The sequence below is a fragment of the Cupressus sempervirens genome, chromosome 4, assembly GCF_028749045.1.
Source record: "Cupressus sempervirens isolate cs-2001-9-10 chromosome 4, ASM2874904v1, whole genome shotgun sequence".
Taxonomy (NCBI): Eukaryota; Viridiplantae; Streptophyta; class Pinopsida; order Cupressales; family Cupressaceae; genus Cupressus; species Cupressus sempervirens.
The window spans coordinates 582,547,875-582,572,507 of record NC_143121.1 but is presented as its reverse complement, the minus strand read 5'-3'; positions in this window follow the sequence as shown (position 1 = coordinate 582,572,507).

Genomic DNA, 24,633 nt, shown 5'->3' with positions numbered 1-24,633 from the left:
CCCTTTGTATCTTTCTGATTTGATATTTGTTGCCACAAACAAAAAGAGAATAGTGTAAAATCTTCTTTTCGGTTTGGTAGTCTTCAAATGCTGGCAAACCATTTCTTCTTGTTAGGTATCTACGTAGCCAGGTGCCAGCTACAACAACAGACCTGATTGGATACTCAAAACCATCATCGTCTACTTGATGACATGTCATTTTTTTCTTAGGTTCCACACATCTAGCTAGCCAATACTCAGTCTGTTCATCATTATCACTAGGTGAAATAATAGCATAAACATGTCCTACAAGATAAGATAAGTATAGAAACACTTTAATCGCTCATGTACATATGAAAATTATATAAATTGAAGTATGAGATCGCAAAAAAATCTAATTAAATTGTGCATACCAGGTTCTATGAGGTTTGAAATACGATCATAGTCTTTTGATGCAAAAGTAACATTCTGGCCTTCATTTACTATATCATCTTCAAAATGCATGTCAGTAGGTGCTAATGATCTTTGTTGCCAATCTTCAACCCATTCTGTATTCTCACATTCTTCCCATTCACCTGCAAGACAAAATTGACAAAAATAAGCAAGCTCCCTAATCCATATAGTCCAAGTGTTAGAATATGAACTCCTAAATGAATGCCATTTAGCTGAACCACTAATTGTATCACAATCATATCTTGAAGGGATATTATTTTCTTCAACTAGGCAGAAGAAATGTTTGATTGTAGAGTTTTGACTTGATCCCGTGTATAAATATTTGTTACACCATTTGACAATCTCATGTGCATTTTTGAATTCAGCTCTTTCCTCAAATTTTAATTGCTCGTTACTAAGGGCTCTCTTCACACATGCACCAACACCATCATGTTCTCCTTTACCATGTCCAGCCTCAAAAAAACTCCACACATGTTGGATGCTAGTTTGCTTATGTTTCCTACTCAACCAATAGAACATTCTAGCATTCTTGAATTGTCTTGTACAATTATCTGACCATATCCAATGTTGTGTCATTTGAATTTGTCTCTCTTTTTAAATTATCATAAAAGACCTTGAAACAATATTGGAAAAAATCAGATGAATGGAGTTTATTATCACTTAAATAAAAATGGTACTCTCTCAATATTTTTTGATCCTCCTCTGTACTATCAGGTGCATGCCTATAAACTATATGAACATAAATTGTTACTTGCACTAAATTATAATATTGTGGTTGTAGCTCTTCTCTCGATGCAAGCGTGTAGTTCTCTGCAAAGTCAACAACTGAAAGTATAGTACCAATTGGAAATGTATTCTTACATATGCAAAATTGTCCATCAAGCCATCTAGAATATTGAGAGTGTTTAACATATTTTGGTATGATCACACTCTTAAACTCATCCATAAATGCATGACAACTAACTTTATCTGTAACTAGATCGCACCTTCTTCCAAACTTCCCATCCTTCAATGGATATTCAATAGTTTTGAATCTTTTTACCTCAACTAGTTGTTGTCCAAAAGTAGTCAAAGCATTTTCATGCAAACATTCATCTAACAAAGAAAGATTGATGCACATATCACATGTACTAGAAAGACATGCATTGAAAAGAAAGTATTAATCATTAGGTGGCTTACAAAACAAACCTGATATGAAATCTTTTATAGTTTGACGTGGTATTTTTATACCACATTCTTGCAACATTTCTTTACTATGCATGGTACCACGTATAGATTGAAATACATCATAATGGTAACGAAATTGAATATGAGTTTTACAAAAACATGTGATTATTTCCTTGTTAATCCTTACATACCATGGTTTACACTTTTCAAAAGATTTTTGACTAATGGTAATATTTAATACCTTACCATCTACAAATTTTTTAAACAATTCAGTTTGAGTCATGTCCAAAAGGTGTTTAGGATGTGGATCACGTATTTTTGACCCAATTCTCAATTTAAGAACATCTCTTGAATTAGGTGATACTCTTGTATTATCATGCCAAAAATTTTCAATCAAACTTTTGATTTCACTAGTAAGTTTCATATCACATCTTGGGATTCTACCACTAGAAGTCCATAAAATATTTGTTGGATCACATTCAAAGTTAACCCTTCTCTTTACAACTCTTTCTAAAGTCTTACGATTCACATTAAGATATCCACTTATGTTGGTAATCAATCTTTTGTCAGATGTTGATTTGTTAACTAAAGTTGTTGTTATTGCCCGTCGTGCTGCATTCTTATCTTTAGACTGACTTCTCTTTCCGATAACATCAAAGGCACTAGCAACAGTGGATCCAACTTATTTTAAAGACTCATTTTTATTCTTGAGTTTTGCATACATTCCCAACCTTCTCATTACTTTTCGCATTTTAGACATTTTAATTAGTTGCAACATTAGCTGACATTGAAACCCAAATTTCTTATTATAAAAAAAATGCCTATAAAATATATTAGCATGTGTCCTAATTTGTCTCCATGAAACCAATCCCTCAACATTATCTAACACATCATTAGGAATATGAAAATTATGTTCAGACACTTTACTATCATCCTGACATGTTTGTTCAGTAGTTGGTGTTTCTATGTCTACATTCATGCAATTTTTATTTTCAGACACTTTACTATTTTCACTTTTATTTGGGATTTGAATATCATTTTAAAATTTTCTTGGCATTTCTTTTGGGGCAGGCATTTCAATTGGAGTGATTTGTGCATGACCGTTTGATAATTGCTTCTCATGAAGAAAATCTAAATCATTTAAATCGTAACTTGCTTCTAAAAAATCACCAATTTCATCACGAGAGAAAATTTGAGGGTTTGGAGATACACCTGTATTGAACGCATAATTAGAATGTGTACCTGAATTTTCTTGTATTGGGTTCTCTTCTTTGACTTCTTCATCCATCGTGGTATCTTCAATGTCTTTCTCCTTTGAAACATTGTTCAAGTCTCTAATTCTCTATCTTCTCCCTCATTGACGTTGTGCTTCATTCTCTTTATTTGCTGCAATCTCCTCATCTATCAGAACTCTTGCTTTCTTCTTTCTTCATTGTTTTGATCCCATGTTTGCACCAATTTTGAATTTGAATCAGTAGCCTGCAAATTGTATAAGAGGAAAAGAAAATAGAATAAGCATGATGAAATTCAGTGTTGCAGGTTGAAATTGTTGTTCAATCATTTCAATCATTGAAATTGGGTCGGCAGGGCAACTTTTGGGACCCAACGGGTACATAAAAAATGGGTACCTGATTTCTTAAAAATTGAGTACCCGTTTACAAATTGAGTACTCGATTTTTAAAAGAATCGGGTGCTTGATTTAAAAAAAGTCGATATAACGATTCAAAGCAATCGGGCACCCGATTTGTGAATTACAAATCAGGTGCCCGATTCGTTAGACATGAGCGAGAATTTGGCATGGCTCCCAACTTTTGCATGGGGTTTTGCCTTGGGGAAAGGCATGGCATAGGTTTGGTCCCACCAAGCCATGCCTTTGTGCTCTTTTTTTTTTCTAAGGCATTTAATCGACAATTTCTGGTATTGTCGTAATTTTTTTATAGTCATTCCTATTGAATTTTTTGATGAGACAAAAACCCATTATAGGTCTTGCTGTTCTGATTTCAAAAATGTAAATTTTATAGTGTTATTAGTTTATTTTCTATTTTTCCATTATTTATTAATCAAAACTATCTCCTAAACGTTAAAAAGTGACATTCACTAAAACTTTAATAACTTTTTTATTTAATAATTTTTCTTAAATTAATTTATATGACATCAATCTACATACAATTATTTTGATGTTAAAAAAAAAAAATTTGAAAAAAGTGAGATTTTGATCAAATTATGTGGTCCGTACACGAGAGGTTTTAAAATTTACCTTTATAGCCAATTAATAATTAATAAAAATAAAATTATTCAATAAAAAATTAAGAAGAAATATTGTCATCAATCTTAGGTGTATTAGGTAACTCCCTTTAAAAAGATTTGCAAAAATTCATTTATTTGTGTCAAATTATGGTGTCCGTACACAAGCATGGTATGGTCCTAAAACAAGCATTTTGAAAAAGTGATTTTTGAAGATCCATACCAAAAAAATAATCTATCATATGGGTGCACAAATAAATTACATATTCAAAAACTAGATTCCGAACACTAAAAATTTTATTTTTGAAGTTTTTTAATATTCAATCTCTAAATACCTCAAATTTTAACATCAATTGACAAAAAATTTCAAAAACAGGAAAAACACTTCCACTTTTTGGCCAAAAGTGAGACCCAACTTCTTGCACTGACCCATATATATATATATATATATATATATATATATATATATATATATATATATATATATACATATATATATATACATATATATATATATATACATACATATATATATATATATATACATATATCTATGCTATAGTACAAAACTATGTGTATATATATACACACACACACACATATATACATATATATATATATATACACACACACACACACACACACACACACACATATACATACATACATATGTATATATATATATTTAATTGAAAAGTTGAATGATATATCGCAGTGAGATCTTATGAAATCGCATCATGATTCACATTTGGAAAAGCATTTTAAAAATGCTATTAAAAATAAAAATAAAAATTATTATACGTAATGGAGGGCAGGATATACCCCCACCCCCCGTACCCCACTGTTCCATGTCAGAATTTATTTAAGTGCAGGGTACCATGTACCGCCGAGTACCTGCGAAGAGCTTATTTCCTTACCACCCACTTTATCCCATGGCGATGGTTGGGACCGTAGGTGCTATGATGGGGATGGGTACTTAATACTGTCGCACGTAGTGGATTCTGGTCGTATGTCCCTTCTTAAAAGGGCAACAGTCGCACGACTTTTATGAATTTGACCACAACGATTTAAAATCGCTTGCAAGATTACAATGACTTTATTTTATATTTTATAAAGTTTTATTTATATGTGTGTGTGTGTGTGTGTGTGTGTACACGAATATATAGGATTTAAATATAATAAATATGTGAATATATATATATATATATATATATATAATATTTAAATCCTATATATTTGTGTACACACACACACACACACACATAATCATTAATTGAATTTAACAATATTACTTATAAATGTTATTTCATGTTGATAATCGTTAAATAAGAAGTCTCGATAATTTGTTGGCTATTATTAAATTGAGTAGAGAGATATTAGTAGTGATGAATGTATAGTCGATTTATTAATAAGATTTTTTTAATAACTTGTTATGAATAACAACTATTATTATTAAATTATTAATTTAAAAATATTAAAAAGATTTGGAGTATAGTTGATTCTAATTAACTGATATTTAATGAGTCATTAATATAGTTATGATAATTTATGCGATATAGTCTTAATTGAAATGATTATCGATAATATGAATTTGTTAGGAAAATATTAGTATTTATTAGAAAGGATGACGAATGTGGTTATTATTGATTCATTAATAAGATTTCCAATATAACTTATTAAATAATAACAAGTCATTATTGAACTATTAATATTGGAGAATTGGATTATAGTTGACTTTTAACTTACAATTTATGGCTAGTTATTTATTGGGTTGTTGGTATGGTTATGCAATTATTAATTAAATTAATTAAGTAGAGTTAATTAAATTTAATTGATAATTAAGTTATGTAATAGAGTTTTATTTGTTATGCTAATATCGATTCTTCTAGCGAAGTTGTGAAGTATTTACATTGAAGTTGATAAGTCTTATAATTTGAATAATGACTCTAGATATTTTAATGGATATTAGTGATGATTTAAATATTATAACGATTTAAATTAAGAGACTTAAGTTTTAGTGATATTTAATTGAGTTTTAAATAAGAACTATTAGAATGATATAGAGTCATGGATTGTGTACGTTATTAATTAATTTAATTATATAATTTAATTAAAATTAATTAATAAAGCATGGCATTAAAGTAAGACTAGTTAATTTTGTTGTTATAATCTTCTTATTTGAAGATTGATAACTGACTTTCTTATAATTTAAAAGAATATGATCCTTTGGTTTTGTTTGGAGAAGATGAATTAATGATGAGGAAGAGTTATTCAATTAGTAACATTGATCTTAGCAAAATAAAGAAAATGATTTAATGAGTAAATATTTATCCCTCAGTTATTCTTAGAATGTAGTTTTAAATAATGGAAAGGATAATGCTATTGAGGGAACAAATGGGTTGACTTGTAGGTCAAATGGTAAATCTTATAGTAATCTTGCAAATAGAAAACAGAAAACCTCTACACTTAATTCAACTATGTGATTTTAGTAAACCAAAACATGTGTTCGCATTGTGTTTTCTCTATGCTTCTTGTTTTGGGTTTTTGGGTTGACTATTGTTGACCAGTCTTAGTTTGTTACCAAAGGCTCGAGGGTTATGAGATGTGATGGCATGTTGATCTTATTTGGTCTCAATCTTTCTAAACCCAACCATGGTTATGTGATAGAATGCTCTATGAAATGTTTGTATCATTGATTGTTATTGCTCATCAGTCTTCTTGGGTGAAGTTGAGTCATATGTATCTGAGACACTTGACTTAACCATTTTTGAGTCATCGATCAGTTAGCCTTGGATTACTTTCCAGTCACAATGATGGGACTGAAATGTTGATTTATTTCTTGATGATGTCATGTTGTGACATGTTTGACTCAACCATTTTGGAGTCTTCGATTAGTATGATTTTGAGATATATTTTGGTTATTGAGAACCAATGGATACTTTTGATTATCAGCGATACCTTCAGTTTCCAATAGAGAACTGTTGTGGTCATGATTATCTATGATGTTTTTCAGATGCTCATGGAGATTTGATGCTTTTATTGTGGATATTTGATGATTCTTATTGTAGATTATCTTTGGTATTTCTTTCCAGTTGCTCGTATGGGACTGGGGTGATTTTATGTTTCCATGAGCTTAGGGTAGGTTATCTACTTGTAGTGTCGGGAAGTGGCTTGCAATGGGGACCGGGGCCCTAAGTGGCTGCCAGGGTAACTCATTGTAATTTTTGTTAATAAGTGATAACATTTACACTAAATGGGGATTAAATGAACCTAAAAAGATAATTGTTTTGGTTCTTGCCCATGCCTCGAGTGCTTGTACAGACTAGGATGGGAGTAGAGAGAATGCCTGGTTGTGACCTTGCATTCCATAGTATGCCTTGTCGGTATGAGAGGATACTAGTGGCCGCATGAGGATTAGTAGGGACCCATGGAGTTTAGCTAACTGCCACAGTAACTTCTACATGATATATGCAATGACACTTTCCTGCTTGCATAGTAGGTTTCCTAGATGTCATTATGTGCCTCTGGGATTAGATGTCGGTTTTGTGATTGAAACCTTGAGTTAGTATACTTTTAGGATTCTCGAACTTAAAGAGTACTTTTGTTATGTGATTTGATATCCTGTTTGGGACTTGAGATTATCTCCTCAGCATGGTGGGAGTGGACCACTTAGGTTCCACGTAATTGAGTTGTAGTGTATTTCCACTCTTATCATTTGAGATCCGTCTGAGACACTGTGGCTGGAGCATTCTTGGTTGGTATTTATCTTCATTTTGTTGTTGGATCATTATGATAGATAATATACCTTATGATGGATGTATTTACTGGTAAGTTTCTTATAGTGATGATTTGCATATGTTAGATGATGATACCTTATGCTTTTCTTTACATGATTAGATTTCATATGTACATGTTGTAGCATGTTAGATTACCTTATGCATGTGATGTAGTATGATTTAGGTGTGACATTCCTACTATGTTAATACCAATGATCTCTTCGGTGATTTGGAATGTTACGCATGGAGAGATGGTTAGGATCCATGATAGTCTAATGATGCTATTTACGGGTGGGAGGAACGATGCATTTAGATTAGATGTTTTTTATGATTCATGGCTATCTTTTATGATGCATGTTTATATCTTTATGATGATGATGTATCATGTATGACATGTGGTTTCATTTACTTTAATTGCATCATGGATTAATATTGGATGATGATGTACTTTATTTACATGGATGTTCATTCTTTCAAGCCTTTCATACCCTATGACATGTATAGTGGATGATTGAGCAATCCTTAATGTAATTAATGAACATTGGACTTTTCATTATTATTTTATGTGGATGTAGTACTTAGATGGAAACATAAATAGTTATGATTAGATGTGATTCAACGTTAAGGGATCCTTAAAGAATGTAATCTGTGATGTATGTTATGTTTACTTTCATTTGAATTGTTGCGATTGCTTTTGCTATCATGTGAATGGTTTATCTTTCATGTTTTAAAAAAAAAAATTGTTGGGCAAACTTAGTGAAATTTTAGATTAATTCTATGGGATCCCTTGGCAGGGCATTACAAAGGATTCCTCCCATCACAAATGGTTATGAAAAACTAAAATTTGAGAAGAACTATCCTTCCTCCTTCAATCCTAACTTTACTCTCTCTAAAAGTAGAGATTGGGTGAATACTCTTCAACCTCAAATTTGCAACTAAATAGGTTCCTAACTCAACCACCTAAAAATTGCAATAACTCCCCACTTGACTAAGGGCTTCTAGAGTCTTCTAACTTAACCCTATCATTAAGAAAAACTTTAAGGTGGAGTATAAACTTGTCAAACTCATGGTGAAGTTCCAATTTTCACACTAAAGAGAAAATGGGATATTTAGGTGGTCACAAAAGTCAATAAAAGAGGCTAGAGGGGTGGAAAATGCCCCCAACCCATACATATACCCCCCTAGGCACTTAGTTTTCATAATTTTTGGCCTCTAGGACTATTTAATGACCTATTAAATTGGCTTGAAATATTTGGACTTTTAAGAAACCCTAAGAATGCAAACTTATTACTAATCCCTAATCAGGGCAATTAATCTTGATTACCCACTAATTAGTCTTAGGTTACTAATCTAGTCCATCTCAGATTATCAGGTTACTCAACTAACCCTATCATGCTGATATACATATACAAATTGCAAGTGTCAAGTGAAACTATAAGATCACTGTTATAAAAAATTAAACACTTAATGATTATAGAATGATACACACATTTATATTACAATACAAATAGAATACGAAACAATGGGGTCTGCATCTTTCATTAGTTTCAACCCTGCGTTTCATAAACTATACATAGGGTCAAGTTCTAATTCTTTGTTATATTTCTTGACTAATAATCCTGCACACTTCATTTCACACATCAATAGTTGAAGAAAAATCACATGTATATATTTAAAACTCATTTGGAAAATCACATAAATCAAAACATCAATCTTTAATTTAAATAACTTATCTCATTTCTACTCATATATTTAACCATTAAAAATTGCAAAAATGATGTTTTAATCATATTCCTAATGCTACATTCATTTATTGTACTACACCATCAATATGCATATAAGCTAGTCATCAAGGTACCATAATTAATATAATCATCATAACGTGAAACACCTTGTATCATCGTTAGTGAAAACTAATGTTTAAATAGTCGAGATAATGTAGTAGTTCTCGAGTCATGGAGTATTTAAAACATGAATGTATCAATTGATCTCGATTTTCATTAGGACATCTAGAACATAAAACATCACTTCATATCCATTCCAATCTCTTATAATAGATTTAACAGAGAAATTCATATTTAATAAGTACATATGAGGAGGGACCTTACATCCTTCCCCACTAGCCCTTGAGTTCCTCTTAGAAGTCGTACATATAAAATGTTCGTCATATCCTAGACCTTGTCTAGACTTATTCCAAGATTTAATCTTGTAAAAATAATGATCAATAATTCATATACATACTCAAGGGTGATAACATACTTACCTAATTATTCTTACTAAAAGTGAAGCTTGATCAATAACTCTGACATGGTTACATTTTCTAGGGTCAAACACTTCTTAAAATATATTGGACACATATAAACAACATTCTAATCTAGTATAAAATACTTATAGAGTCTCTAATAATAATATCATAAGCCACATAACCACTCTTCAGGGTAACAACTATACAAGACTCCCTAAAATGAGGTTTCTTATAATGCAACTTGGCTCTTTATGTAGGGTTAATCACTTTTCCTTTAGAGTTTCCATGGCATACTAATTCTTTAATAGGACACTAAACAAGACATCACTACACATGCACCTTATTCATCTAGAAGTCCATTAGGTTAACTCATAATCTTAACCAAATTTATGTTGGGGTACAATCTATCACTCATAACAATCCATAGATATCACTAGTCCTATTCTCGAAGTCTTGGGAGAAGGCGAGGCAAAAATACTCTCACTAATAACCCCATACCCTACTATTATACATCCACGTAATTGTTAAGAATCCCTTTGGTAGGCCCATCATATGTCACTTTACCAACAAAATTTAGAAGAAACTGCCTCAAAATTTATATTCAACATCAAGGATGAAACATCCAACGCAAAAGTCTAAAATAAAAGAAATAAAGAGTGGCCACAATAGTAAAATTTTTAATCAAGAAATAAAGGCATGACCTAGAGGCAAAATATAATCATCGATGATAAATTTGGTTAAATAGCCCCACATCACATTGCTGGAAAAAAGGAAAGAACATTAAACCACCAAAATTTGAAATCAGACAATTAAGGAAATAAATCCAATTACTTACAAAATTTACATTATTGACATAATGCAGTCATACCAAGGTATCTAAAGGAAAGGAGAAAACTTAGGTCTTACAATTACATTGCAGGGATCTTGAATTGAAATAAGATGGTGGTATAATGACCATGTCTCTCAAACTATGATTGATCCCACATACCTATCTTCATTGACATCACCCTATAATTAGGGTTTTTTACTAAGGGGTTTTCCTAGATCAGAACTCACTCAAAAGTGCAAATGTGAGGATACTAAAATGAGTCCCCTTCCATCCTCTTGTTGTTACGTTGGTTTCTTTTCAAAGAATCTAAACATGTGGGGACCTTAGTGTTAGTAGAGTTGTAATCTAAGTTGCAATTACAAGACCAAATCTCTTATCCTCAATTCACTATAATTACATATTAGGGAACCTACCTATAAATTTTCTTAAATCAATTTTACCACTACTACACCTGTTGAAGTTGTGCTATCAATTTGACCAAATTTGGCATAATCTTGTATACATATATATGTATATCATTGTCTTGTATTATTTTTTTGTTTACACAAGTTCTAATTATCATTTAAGAATGCACTGAATGCTACTATTCTTATTGATAATTCCATATTTCACATCTCCTAGTCATAAATGACTTATGAATTCATCCTTAGGTTGTAGGTTTACAACTAGGTATATATAGAACTATTATTAGGATATTGTCAATGTTTACTTATACATTCTTACAACTATCTCCTTGCTAATAATATAGGTCATCATCATTGTTCTTATCATGCCTCGTGGCTTATAATCCTCTTATTACTTAACTCTGATGCTTGAACCTTTAGTTTGTATTAGGTTGATAACCTCATTGCGACTTTACTTTCTCTAAATTGTAGGGCTATAATTGATCCAAAAAATTTTATACTAGAGTCTACAAGTATTCACTTGATAGTTAAAATTTAGTATTACTCATGCTTATATATAAGCCTATTAACATAATTAGACTCTCATAACCCTAACTTAGAAGTTTGCATTTTCTATCTTACCCATTCAATACTGTATGTTATATACTTCTCATATTTAAATTTTTGTTCTTACCACCATATTTAGATAAATTTATTCCTCAATTAGGGTTCTATTCCCTATAGTAGACTAAGATATTCATATTCTTTTCACATTTTTAACTAACTCTCTCTTGTTGAATAGCTTCTCGTATTAGTAATCCTATCGTTCAAGGTTCCCAAATATTACTTGCATATTTCAATTGAGTTTTTGTTTATTTTTTGAGGATTATTAAAACAATACATTTTAAATTTGTAATAGGTTAGAGGTATCCTACTAGCTTGGTAATATGGTATACTTTTCAAGTGTTACCTTTCTTTTTACTCACCATTCATTTTATCAATTCAATATTTCAACCTGAAGGTACAAAATTTGATTATAAGGTCATAGGTTTCCTTTACTTATGTTGTAGTGTCTAAATAAATACTAGTCTACTTGATTGCTTCCATACTTGATATAAACTACAATGCTTCCACATATGATCGAGTCAGAAAAATCTGACTTCTACTAAGATGACAAGAAAAACTTTCTCTTTGGTTTCTAGGTTATATAATCATTTTCGGTCACATGATTGAAAGATGTTTTAGGGTTCTTAATTTAGTTTTTCCTCAAGGTTATAGTGTTCAATGTAATTTTAAATTCTTTATGAGATCATAATATAATTTAATATAAATATAATGTTCTTGCATCTAATTAGTTGTTTTAACTCATTAAGATTGGGTTTTCTGCTTATGGTTCACCATTTACAATCATTGATACCTATTTCAGGTTTTGTTTAGGTTTACTCATTAGTATCATTATTTAGAAAGAGTTACATTAGCTTCTTAAAATTATGCAAAGAGAAATCCCTACTTTTTATAGTAAAATTTAAACATCCACACTTTACATTGACCCATTGTTGCCCAAGTGTTACAAAACTGGGCTCTAATACCAAAATGTCATGCCCAAAAAATTAGGGCAAAAAACACAACATTTTTAAATAAAAATTTAAATAATCCATTACATGCTATAATGAATAGGTTATGGAAAGTTTACAAAGGATTAGAAGGGAGTTTTTGATTATTTTTCAATGAGATGCAAAGTCGGTATTCCAATACATTGCACTGGTTTGAAACACTTAAGTCCTAGTGCTATAGGAACACTTAATTTAGATAAGTTAAGTCAATTGATCTAAACCATAGTTTTATGTTTAACAAGTTATACCATTGTATTTGAGGATTATGTAGGGTTTCCAAGTTCTTAAGTTGAATTGAGTTGGATAGGTTTATTTTAGGTGAGTTTTGACACACACATTTTTTTTCTAGTCATGAGGGTGGAAACATAACCCTTAATTGACATATTTCGGTTTTAACCCTATTTAGCAGTTAAGGTAACCTTGCTTAATTATATTTCATTTCATAAAATTATTTGATCAATAACACAAGTTTTAGTAGGTTGCTATGATACCTTAAATTCATTTCATTATACTAGTTCAAGTCCTTGGTAAGCTGGTTCTACATCTTTAGGAAGCTAACCTATCACCTTGATACTTGATCTCTGTTATTAACATAACCTATTAGAACCAAATCAAGACATTAAATATTCATCATTAAAATAATCACGACATACATTTATCTTGTAAAAATAATCCTATGCTACCATCAAGTTGGCTATACAAGAACCCTTTGATAACCCCTTCAAAACTATAACCTTAGTAATTTGGATTAACCAAACCCATAATTAAATACAAAAAGGATTATTATAAGGCATTACTAAAGTTTTGTCCTAAATAAAATAATTTAATCTTACAAAATATTTTGACAATATAATAAAAGCCAACCCACATACTTCATCAACATAAACCCCTAGCTCCTATACTTGGCCCCCTTAGCCAATGCCACAACATACTTATGACATTATAATAAAACCATGTAAATACCATTTCAATTTCATTCCATGGTGCACATAATCTTTTATTACTCATAACCATATAGCGTATACTAGTTAAACAATGTTTACTTACCACTAGCACTTAAATCTTGTTCACCTATGTTTTCTATAGATTCGCTACTTACTCAATACTTCTATCTCAAACAATTTAACATTCATATTCAAAATAAATAATCATTTTCATTAAAAACTAACTAATAATTCTAAATATTCTTTACTAACCACTAAACATTATCTTTGACTTTATCTTAAACTAACTACTAAATTCAATTTAACATTTACTAATTTCAAACTCCTACTAACTATCCTAGCTACTAAATTAACTTTACTATCTTACTTACCTTAGTTGACTTAGTTGACTTTAGTTGACATCAACAAGGCAAGAGCCATTATGTTTAAAATTATAGTAGTTTTACCTTAGGATAGGATAAAATTGATTGATATATATAATGTAAGGATATCAAGTTTGTTGGGTGGGTTTGCATAGGATAAAGATAGATGGGATAGTTAGATTTTTTTTTTTTTAGTTTATTTATTTTATGATATTAACAAAATAAAACAAGGGATATTAAAAATAATCTAGAGGGAATATGCTCTATCCTAAAAGGGATTAAATATTTCCCATACAAAGGGCAGAGAGCAATTTTTCTCTAAGAGATAGATATTTTCTTAAGTCTTTTTTTTTCTAAGTTTTGGATTTTCAAATACAACTAAATTTATATGGCAAGGGAAATTTTTTTTCTAGGTTGAATTATAACATAGTCTTTAATGTAATATTTAAGCATTTGAATAGGAATATCTTTCTTTCCAATAGTTACTAAACTACAATGAAATATCAACTAAATAAATCAAGTTTCCTTAACATAGTTCGACGTTCAAATTTCATAACTTTGTATAACATCATGGAATCTATTTACTAATAAAAATATGCATCTAAATTTGAATCATAAGGAATATCATATAAAAGGAAACTACTCATTTTTTTCAACATATGTGGGTTAGCCACTTATCATTCATTTTATTCAAACATTTGGTTCAAGGACTCCCTCAGAAAGAATTAGGGAAGAAAACTCGAGATCATAATCATTTTAGAAATAAGGTTAAAAATAACTCTTTACAATATGATCATCATCTCAAGGAGAAGTCTCCCATACATTTGAACTAAAACAACAACTCTAAATTCATGATTGGATCCATATCAAGGTAGTCACTATGAAATCTACAAAATACATCAAGGTATCCATGGAGGAATTGAAACTGACTGGGAGACAATCAAATTCAATGCAAAGACACATACAACCAAATACTCCCATTCATAGTTTGCACAATAGGTTTATTAATGAACCAAACTAGGAAGAAGGTGGATTTTTCCAAGGCAGGAGAAGTCAGTCACAACACCATAGAAAATCTCCCTTCTAAGGCTATAATCACAAGAACTTCCATTCTTTCACTTTTCAATTTTCAAAATACAAACATGTTTTGTACTGATGAGTAGGGGTCCATATCACCCTATTCTCTCCCTCTCCTTCTCTTGAGGAGAGACTCTACACTACTCAAAGTCCAATTGAAGCCCTCCTCTTGTACATGAGAACTTGTGCCCTATTCGAGGGTGAGTAATGCCAACACAACCCTTATAGTTTCCCTCATAAATCAAAATGTAAAATATGAAATAAAACATTTAATAAAACCCATCACAATCCCATCCCTTACATATTTCACCATACACACGAATACACACACATACAAAAGCCTACTTAAGAAATGAAACACAACATGAAGACACGAACTTGAAGGATTCCTATCTTCACAAATGGTTATGGAAAACTAAAATTTTAGAAGAGTTATCCTTTCTCCTTCAATATTAATTTTACTCTCTCTAAAAGTAGAGATTGGATGAACACTCTTCAATCTTCAAATTTGCAACTAAATAGATTCCTAACTCAACCACCTAAAAATTGCAATAACTGCCCACTTGACAAAGGGATTCTAGAGTCTTCTAACTTAACCCTATCATTAAGGAAAACTTTAAAGTGGAGTATAAACTTGTCAAACTCATGGTGAAGTTCTGATTTTGGCACTAAAGAAAAAATGGGATATTTAGGTGGTCACAAAAGTCAACAAAAGGGGCTAGAGGGGTGGAAAATGCCCCCAACCCATACATATACCCCCCTAGGCACTTAGTTTTCATAATTTTTGGCCTCTAGGACTATTTAATGACCTATTAAATTTTCTTGAAACATTTAGACTTTCCAAAAACCCTAAGAATGCAAACTTACTACTAAACCCTAATTAGGGTAATTAAACTTGATTACCAACTAATTAGTCTTAGGTTACTAACCTAGTCCATCTCAGATTATCAGGTTACTCAACTAACCATAACTATCATGTTGATATACATATGTGAATTATGAGTGTCATGTGAAATTATAAGATCATTGTTACAAAATATTAAACACTTTACGATTATAGAATGATACACATCCAAATTACGAAACAATGGGGTTTGGATGTTTCATTAGGCTCAACCCTAGGTTTCAAAAACTATACATAGGGTCAAATTTTGATTCTCTGTTAAATTTCTTGGCTAATAATCCTACACACTTCATTTCACACATTAGTAGTTCGAGAAAAATCACACACACACACACAAATACACACACGCGCGCGCGCGCACAAACACACACACATTTAAAACACACCTAGATAATCACATAAATTGAAACATCAATTATTCATTTAAATAACCTTTATCTCATTTCTGATCATATATTTAACTATTAAAAATTACACAATTAAAATTTTAATCATATTTCTAGTCCTGCATTCATTTATTATACTACACCATCAAATGTAACCTAATCATCAAGGTACCATAATTTATATCATCATCATAAGGTGAAACACCTCATATCATCATTAGTGAAAATTAATGTTTAAATAGTTGAGATAATGTAGTAGTTCTCGAATCACAAAGTATTTAAAACATCAACACATTAACTAATCTCAATTTTCATTAGGACATCTACAACATAAAACATTACTTCATATCCATTCTAATCTCCTATAATGGATTTAACAAAGAAATTCATATTTAATAAGTACATACAAGGAGGGACCTTACACTGAGCTTTCTACATCAATCACACAACTAGACATAATTTTGCAATCCATTAATTTGTTGTATTTGAAATTGCATGATATTGATTTCTTTACAGTTAATACTACATGTTTATTAGAACTATTACATGAAGAAGTAAGGAAAAGTGTAATTACATTGGGCAATAAAGCACATTCAAGCTCATCTTCCTATAATGAAATGACACTTAGTCAAAAGAGGTTAGATGAGCTCATGGCTAAAGACACAAAGATCAAGAATAAGTAAACATTGATTCAACTTTAGTTACTCCCACATATAGAGATGCTTTAGAAGGAGATATCTGTTGCCAAGAACATCTTGAATAAAGATACACATTTTTCACATATTGCAAGGTTTATTGATTTAGCTTTCAAGCTAGAAATTAAATTTCAACTATTGGATCAAGTTAAGGAGAGATGGAATAAAGGCTATGCCAATATTGTGGCAAGTTATCAACAATTCTTTGATAAGTATAAGTTAGCCCCAACAACCCCAAGCCATTAGTGACAAAAAAAGGGGGGTATAAGTATAAAAGATAAGAAAATGGGGAAATAAGAAATGAGTAGATTAAGGATTAGACATTAGACATTAGATTTTACATATTTAATAAATATAAAAGATAAGAAAGGGGGAAATAATCAATGAGAAGATTAAGGATTAGACATCAGACATTAGATTTTACATATTTAAGCTATAGTCTTAGGAGGAGTACTCATTTTAAAAGAAATGATTATTCATGACAAAGTGTTTTTCCACTAATATTAAAGTGGGAGATTTTTTATTTTTAAGCCTATGTTGTTTATTAGTGTCCAAACACCTAGTCATTTATTATGCAAGATTACATGGTCATTACTGTGACTGAGTTATCTAGTAATGGCTGAGCATACAAAGCTTATACTAAGCAAGATAGTGATTCTCAGTTTTCAGTAGAGATAGAGAACATGTACGTCCTGAGCAATATAGGTTGAACCAAGCACATTGACAAGTTAATGATTGCTGAGAAAGTAAGTATATAGAAGCCAAGTGATAGTATGCATGAGTTCACATGACCAAACATCAGGGCATTCAAGTGTCGAGAAATTTAGTTTTCTCATATGAGCTTGTAATGACACAAACACATAGGTAAACCATTTTGGCCAATTTTTATATAATATTTAATATTTTTAGAGCCACCTAAGAAGGTGATCACACATCATTAAAAAAGGTAATGATCTAAAGATATGCAATTTAACCAATCAAAAAATAGATAGAAATGAAAAAACATGATGAATTGTAAATTGTTGATCAAGATCTAGAACCTTCACAAAACATCTATTTAAGTAGGATTCTAACCTTGGAATCATTATGCATGAATAAAGGAGTGACTGGGTGTATGTGAGTGTGAATAAGAGAAAACTAAGTTTGAAGATAGATTAGAAATAGGGCAATTAGAGAAGTGCAGGACTGAACAAAGATATTAGACTAGGAGATCAAATCAAAGATATAGCAAAGAGGAGACCCAAGATCAGCTTGCAGAGAAAACTAAGGGTCAAGTATTGAATCAGTTATTATTAATTGAGCCAAGGTAGATCTTTTACCAAAGTGGTTTTAACAAACCTATGTAAACCTCCTAACTGAATTCTTATTTCATTGTGAGTGTAAAATCCTTTAACAAGGTGAGACCTAACAATATATATAGCTTTTAGCATGGAAGACCCCTCACAGTGCTGATCATATCTTATGATAACTTTTTTTAACCATAATAGGCTAACTTTATTGTTGCAACAATGAAGATTTGTGGATTTCATCCCCACCCAAGTTTTACCTTCTCATTGAAGTGTTTATGGGTTACCAAATCATTGTGTTATGTGTTGAATCTTTCATGGATGCGATGAGTTTCATTTATGTTTTAGCACTATAGTTTTAAGGTTGATCTATTGTATGAGATATATTAGCTGTGAATTTAGTAACTTGGTTTTGAAGTTAAAAGTTTAATATCCTAATTCACCCCCCCTCTCAATATTTTTTTTCCCATTAATCCCTTCCAACAAACTTTTCAATCCTCCTAATGGATCAAAGAGTTTGAATTTCTTAATAAGTTTAGACCATTAGAATCTTTCTTGACCCTTCCACTAAAATCTTGATCCTTCAATTTTTTCTTATTGTCTCTCTATCATGTTGAAATCTCTAGCCATGATCATAGGGATGTCCTTCAATTGACACGTGTAGTTCCATAAAGGGATTTTACTATTATAATCATTGGGGACATAGATTGACTAGACTTAAATTTCCTTGTTGTGTATGTTTAGGGTAATCCAAACCACTTGTTGCAAGGTTATGTACCCCATTTAATTATAGTATATGGGTTATACACTACCCAAAATATTTCAATAAAATGGTCCTTCCACTTAGGATTGATTATAATTTTTTCTCCTCCTTTTCCTCTAATGTGGTCTATGAAAATAGATTTAACATCTTTTCACATGCATTAAAGGTCCATGTCAAGTTGGAACCTAGTAGCCTTGATCTCTTAGAGCAACAAAAAGTTAATGTATGCATGGGGGCCTTACAATATAAATTAATAACTAAATGTATTTAAATGATTATGTGTGGAAAATTACATAAGTAATTAAGTTAATTCATAAATAAACTAATAATATTAAATTAATAAGGTATAAGTTAATAACTATTAATCCCTACTATATTGAGTGATTAATATGACCATGATTGGGGTCCACATGAGAAATCATTGTTTAACTGAAATTCCAAGGTCACAATCCTTAGATTAAGTTCTTTGGGGTAGTATAAAACCCATATCATTGGGAGGTGGTAGGACATGGAAAAAAAAGAAGGAAGTTTTATAAGCCTATATGATGATCCTTTCTTCATGCAACCTTTCTGATTTGGTTTTTTAATAATTTTTTATGATAATCCCTCTATGTTCTCTTGCATTGATAATTATATATTTTGCATTTTGAAAGGTTATGTCCTTTAGATTTTAAAAGACATTTTATTTTATACATTTAATATTTTATTATTATATGAGAATATTAATATTATTTCATATATTTTAATATTTATTAATTTATAATATATTTGGTATTATTCATAATATATATTTATAATATAGCTAATTTAATAATTGCAAATTAGATTATATTCTATTATTATTTAATACTTATAGATTGATACTACCTTGTGTACACCAAAAAGAGTGCACTTCTCTAAACCCTTCTATCCAAGGTTTTCCATGGGTTGGAAAGCTTGAATATCGACTTAGAGCTCCCTAATCATGGAGTGCAAAAGCATACAATGAGCACAAGATGGCTCTTAGTTGAGCCTTAGAGATGTAGCCCTTGCTAGTAAACCATGAAATGAGAGATTCTTTGAGCAAGAGCAAGAATGCAAATGTCAAAGAACCTTGAATATATGCAATGCAAAAATGCAACTATGCTAGAAATGGAATGCACAATGTAACTAAGCTACACAAATGACAATATTATAGCCATCCTAGTTAAACTATGTGTTCTAAGCTACTTGAAAAAAGAAAGAAACTACACTATATGCAAGCTAAGCTAAGATGCTATGCAAAGTAAAATGCCATGGATGCAAAGAATGAATGCAAGAATATGTTGCTCTCCACAAGAAGCTCTCAAGTACTCCAATGAAAATCCTACAGCATAACAATTCTCAAGAGATCAAGGTTGAAAGAGTGGATGATCAATGGTTGAATTCAAAAATGGGAGGGATTCATGTGCACACACAAATCAACCAATAGAAATTGAATTGACTTGTCATATAAGACAAAAGTCTCATAAACTTTTCTTTTAATTTCAAAAATAGAAAAGAACTTTATGTGTGCACTTTAAGTGGGTTAGAAGAAAGGGGTCTTTTTATTTAATTAAAATGGGACATGTTCTTTTAATCAAATAATGAACTTAGGATAGCATAGTCAAACTATAGGTTATAACCAAATTAATTGATTATTAGCAATTTGGTCTAGGTAAATGATTAATTAAATTAGCCAAAATGCTGACAAGGGGGCTAATAGTCTAGATGACCATTTTTGGGTGATTACATTTTCCCCTCTTTGACTAATGTGTGATCAATTTGAGAACACATTATGTCAAAGAAAATAGAAGCCAAGAAAAAAACAATAGACATAGGTATCTGGTCGTGGAGAATGAAATGCAGAAAGAGATAGCAAACCCTAAATGTACAGCTTGATAGCGATAGTACTGAACACTAGGAGAAGATGATGTCAGAATCCAAGAAGAATATTAACACCTAGCAAAGTAGATAGATCAGAAGCAAGTAAAAATATCAATCACATGCTCCTAAGAAATAGATAATTGTAGGAAGCGATGATAGAGTATTTCTGCCCCCTCGAAATCGAAATCAAAATGAGGTAAGTGGACTATAGAAATGAGAAAAATATGAATAAATCGAGATATAAGAATTTCCAAGATGATAGATAAGTGATTAAAACCCAAGACTGACTATGAAAAAGTGAGAGAATGGCCCAATTTGACTAGAGTTGACCACAAAAGATAAAGTACAAAAATTAGGTCAAATCAAGTAGAAAAGTGATTTAGACATGAAAAGTTGAATGAAAGGAGATATGAAGCATAAAAATGATGAAGATATGAAGAAATGAAGATGCCCCAATGATGATTTGGAGATTAGGTCTCAGAAAGTTAGCTAACTACTCAAAAGAAGGTGAAATTTTGAAATGTGATTTTCACCATCAAGATGAACTCAGATTTTGATTTCAATCTCAAAAATGGATCTAGGATGTCAAAATTAGCCTGGGGTGTAGTTTTCACTCAATACTGAGAGGTTTTAAAAATTAGGTCAAAATGGGGTTGGAAGCTATAAAAGGGGCCCAAGTGTCATTTTCAAATTCATTTTGTCTTTTGCGAGTTGGTGAGAGATTTTGAGGGGTCCACAGAGCATCATGGCATTATAAAACATTCCTCTTCACTGACACCATTTCGAGCACAACCAGTTGCACAACCAGCCAGAACAGTACAAGGCACTGATAAGTAACCTTTTTTTGTCATGTTTTCAAGTTTTTGATGCATTTTTTCACACGTACGAAGGGTTTTGCACAAAATATCATGTGATACTTAAAAAGTATTGCACGAATACTTTGGGAAATGTTGGGTGACATAATTTTTTTGAAATAGTAGTGTACGCATGTTATGTAAATTGTTGCTTTGGACATACCCATATGTTACTTGGGCTGGTGCGAAATGTCACACGATAGAATTATATTGCATGCCCTTAGAAAAAGTGTCGCGCAAAAATCTTCCAACAAATTATATCACCTGTGGTTTAAAAAAGTATTGCGCAACTTTGTTTTGGCATGTTTTTGGGAATTTTTTGCATTATGATCACATTTTTGATATATTATTGATGTTTGTATGTTTTGCGTTGATAGGAGGCATTTTTGGCATTACTTATCAGAGCCCCCAAAGTGGTGGGGCTATGTGTTGTAAAAAATTTTAGCGATGATGAGTAGGCCACCATAGTTGCTATGGGTTTGCAATGGGTCATAAAAATGCCCCATACATGGGCAAACCATGGATTGCTAACTGTGTTAGCTAAGTAGTGGCAGAGAAAGTATAACACTTTTCATTTATTGACTGGAGAGGCCTCGATTACCTTAGAGGATGTGTATCACATTCTTTGAGTGCCATGCCAAGATGAGCCAATAAGTTTCTTGATTAAGAGTTCTTGGTCATGTGTTAGCAATTTTGATGTTTTGATGTCAGGTATACTGATGCCAAGCTTTGGTGATGTCATAGGTGTATTATGATCAGACCTCGATAGAGGGATGAGCACGAGTGTAGTAGTTGTTTCAGGATGTGACCATCCTAAATCATCATTTGGGCTAGGAGAGATTGATTTCCAAGTACAAAGATGATTTCCCTTTGCTGAGCTGTTTATGTTCATTGGTAGCCCAGGCATTGGTGACAGACTGAGGCAAGAAGGGCTTCCCACTAGGATGGGGTCGATTGGTATTTGATCTAGTGTCATGGCCATGCAGGATGGCATGGGAGCCAACAATACTGGTGGAGATGTACCACAAGCTTCATGAGATAGTGTACCATGGAGGTGGCTCATGGGCATGTGGCATAGTGCTGGTGTAGATCTGGGCATGTGAGCACATTGTTGTGATTTGACCACGGGTGCAGCGATGAGAGTGGAGCCAACCCTACATTTTTGGGTATAGAGGTTTTATCCCATAGATAAATAGTGAGGATGTGACCTACTATCGACATGTTTTTGATGAGTTGATGACATTAACATGGTAGCCATATCGAGAGTGCCATAGATGGTCTGATTCATGGGAGTTGGATTATATAAGGTATAGCAGTCCATTGGTGGGTTGGAGCAAAGATATAGTAGAGCAGTTTGTGATTAGCTGAGTATGGTGGTAGTTTGTAGAGTGACAAGGGATATCATTGGAGATGACCACCTATGCTTAGATGCACTTAGATGAGGCCCTAGGATGGTTACCAATGCTGGACTATTAGACAATAGTATAGGAGACAGTGGCTCTGGTAAGGAATCCCTAGGATTATTACCCAGATGTGGCAGATGTAGGGGCAGATCCTAGATATTTATATGAGATGCAGAAACACCCATTCCTATAGTTTACAGAGCTTGATGTGCTACCCGCAGGAGGGGGACACAGAGGCGATGGAGGTAGAGGTAGGGGTATGAGATAGATGGAGGTTGGAGAGGGATCCTAATCAGGGAGGAGGAGGACACAGGCATAGGTGGTGAAGGAAATGAAGGAGGAGGAGGAGATGCCACTGAGGTGGTGACAGGCTAGGAGAGTAGAGGCAAAGCAACTAGTGAGGGAGGGTGATGATGAGCGAGATGCCAGGATCTGCACATTAGAGATAGAGTTGCAAGCAGCACAGGTTACTATTGTAATGTGTGATTAGTAGCTCATGGATGAGTGAGCGCAAGTAGATGAGCTTTGGAGAGAGTGGGATGTGGTGAGGCAAGAGATAGTGCATCATGGTGCATGAGCCGCATATTATTATGCCACCTACAAGGGTGTGGTACCGCTAGGGTAGGGACTTCCCAACTACTCTGAGCAGGCTGATAGATCAAAGGGTGCAGTACAACCACTGGATAGGAGACAGGCTTCACCACCAGGGCTACCACCTCCATCTACTGCAGAGGGTGGTAGTCATTCATAGATTGATCATGACAGTTTTGATAGTTTTGATTGTACATCATGTATTTTTGAGATAGATACTCAGATTTTGGATCGAATTCTTTTGTATATGTACTATGACATATTTGATATATATATATATATATATATATGAGATATTGGATTCGATTGGCAATCTTGTGTACTTGTCTCAAATGGATTTTTTAGCATTTTAGTTTCCATGTGATGTTTTAGTTTCTATCTTCAGCTCATGTATGTGTTTATGCTTATGTGTCTCTTTTATGTATGATGTTGTTAGCTCTCATGTGTATGGTATAGATTTTATGTTTTTGAAAATATGTGACACTTGGATAGATTGAATGTGATGTTTTAGATTAACCCCTTGTGATGTAGGACAATGAGATAGATATGAAATGAAAGATGAAGAAGGTGAAAGACATGACAAGGAAAGTAAAGAAGATCATGAAAGCAATTAGGTAACAAGTCCACATAGAAAAGATGAAGAGATACTTCTCCCCATATGCAAAAAATGCAAGTCTAAACTAGGAAAATGAACCTAAAATGCAAGCTAATATGCAAAGTGGTTTACCGGCAAGGGACACATAACATTTACACTCTTATTTCATCATTGATCATTTATTAGGGACATCATGAGAT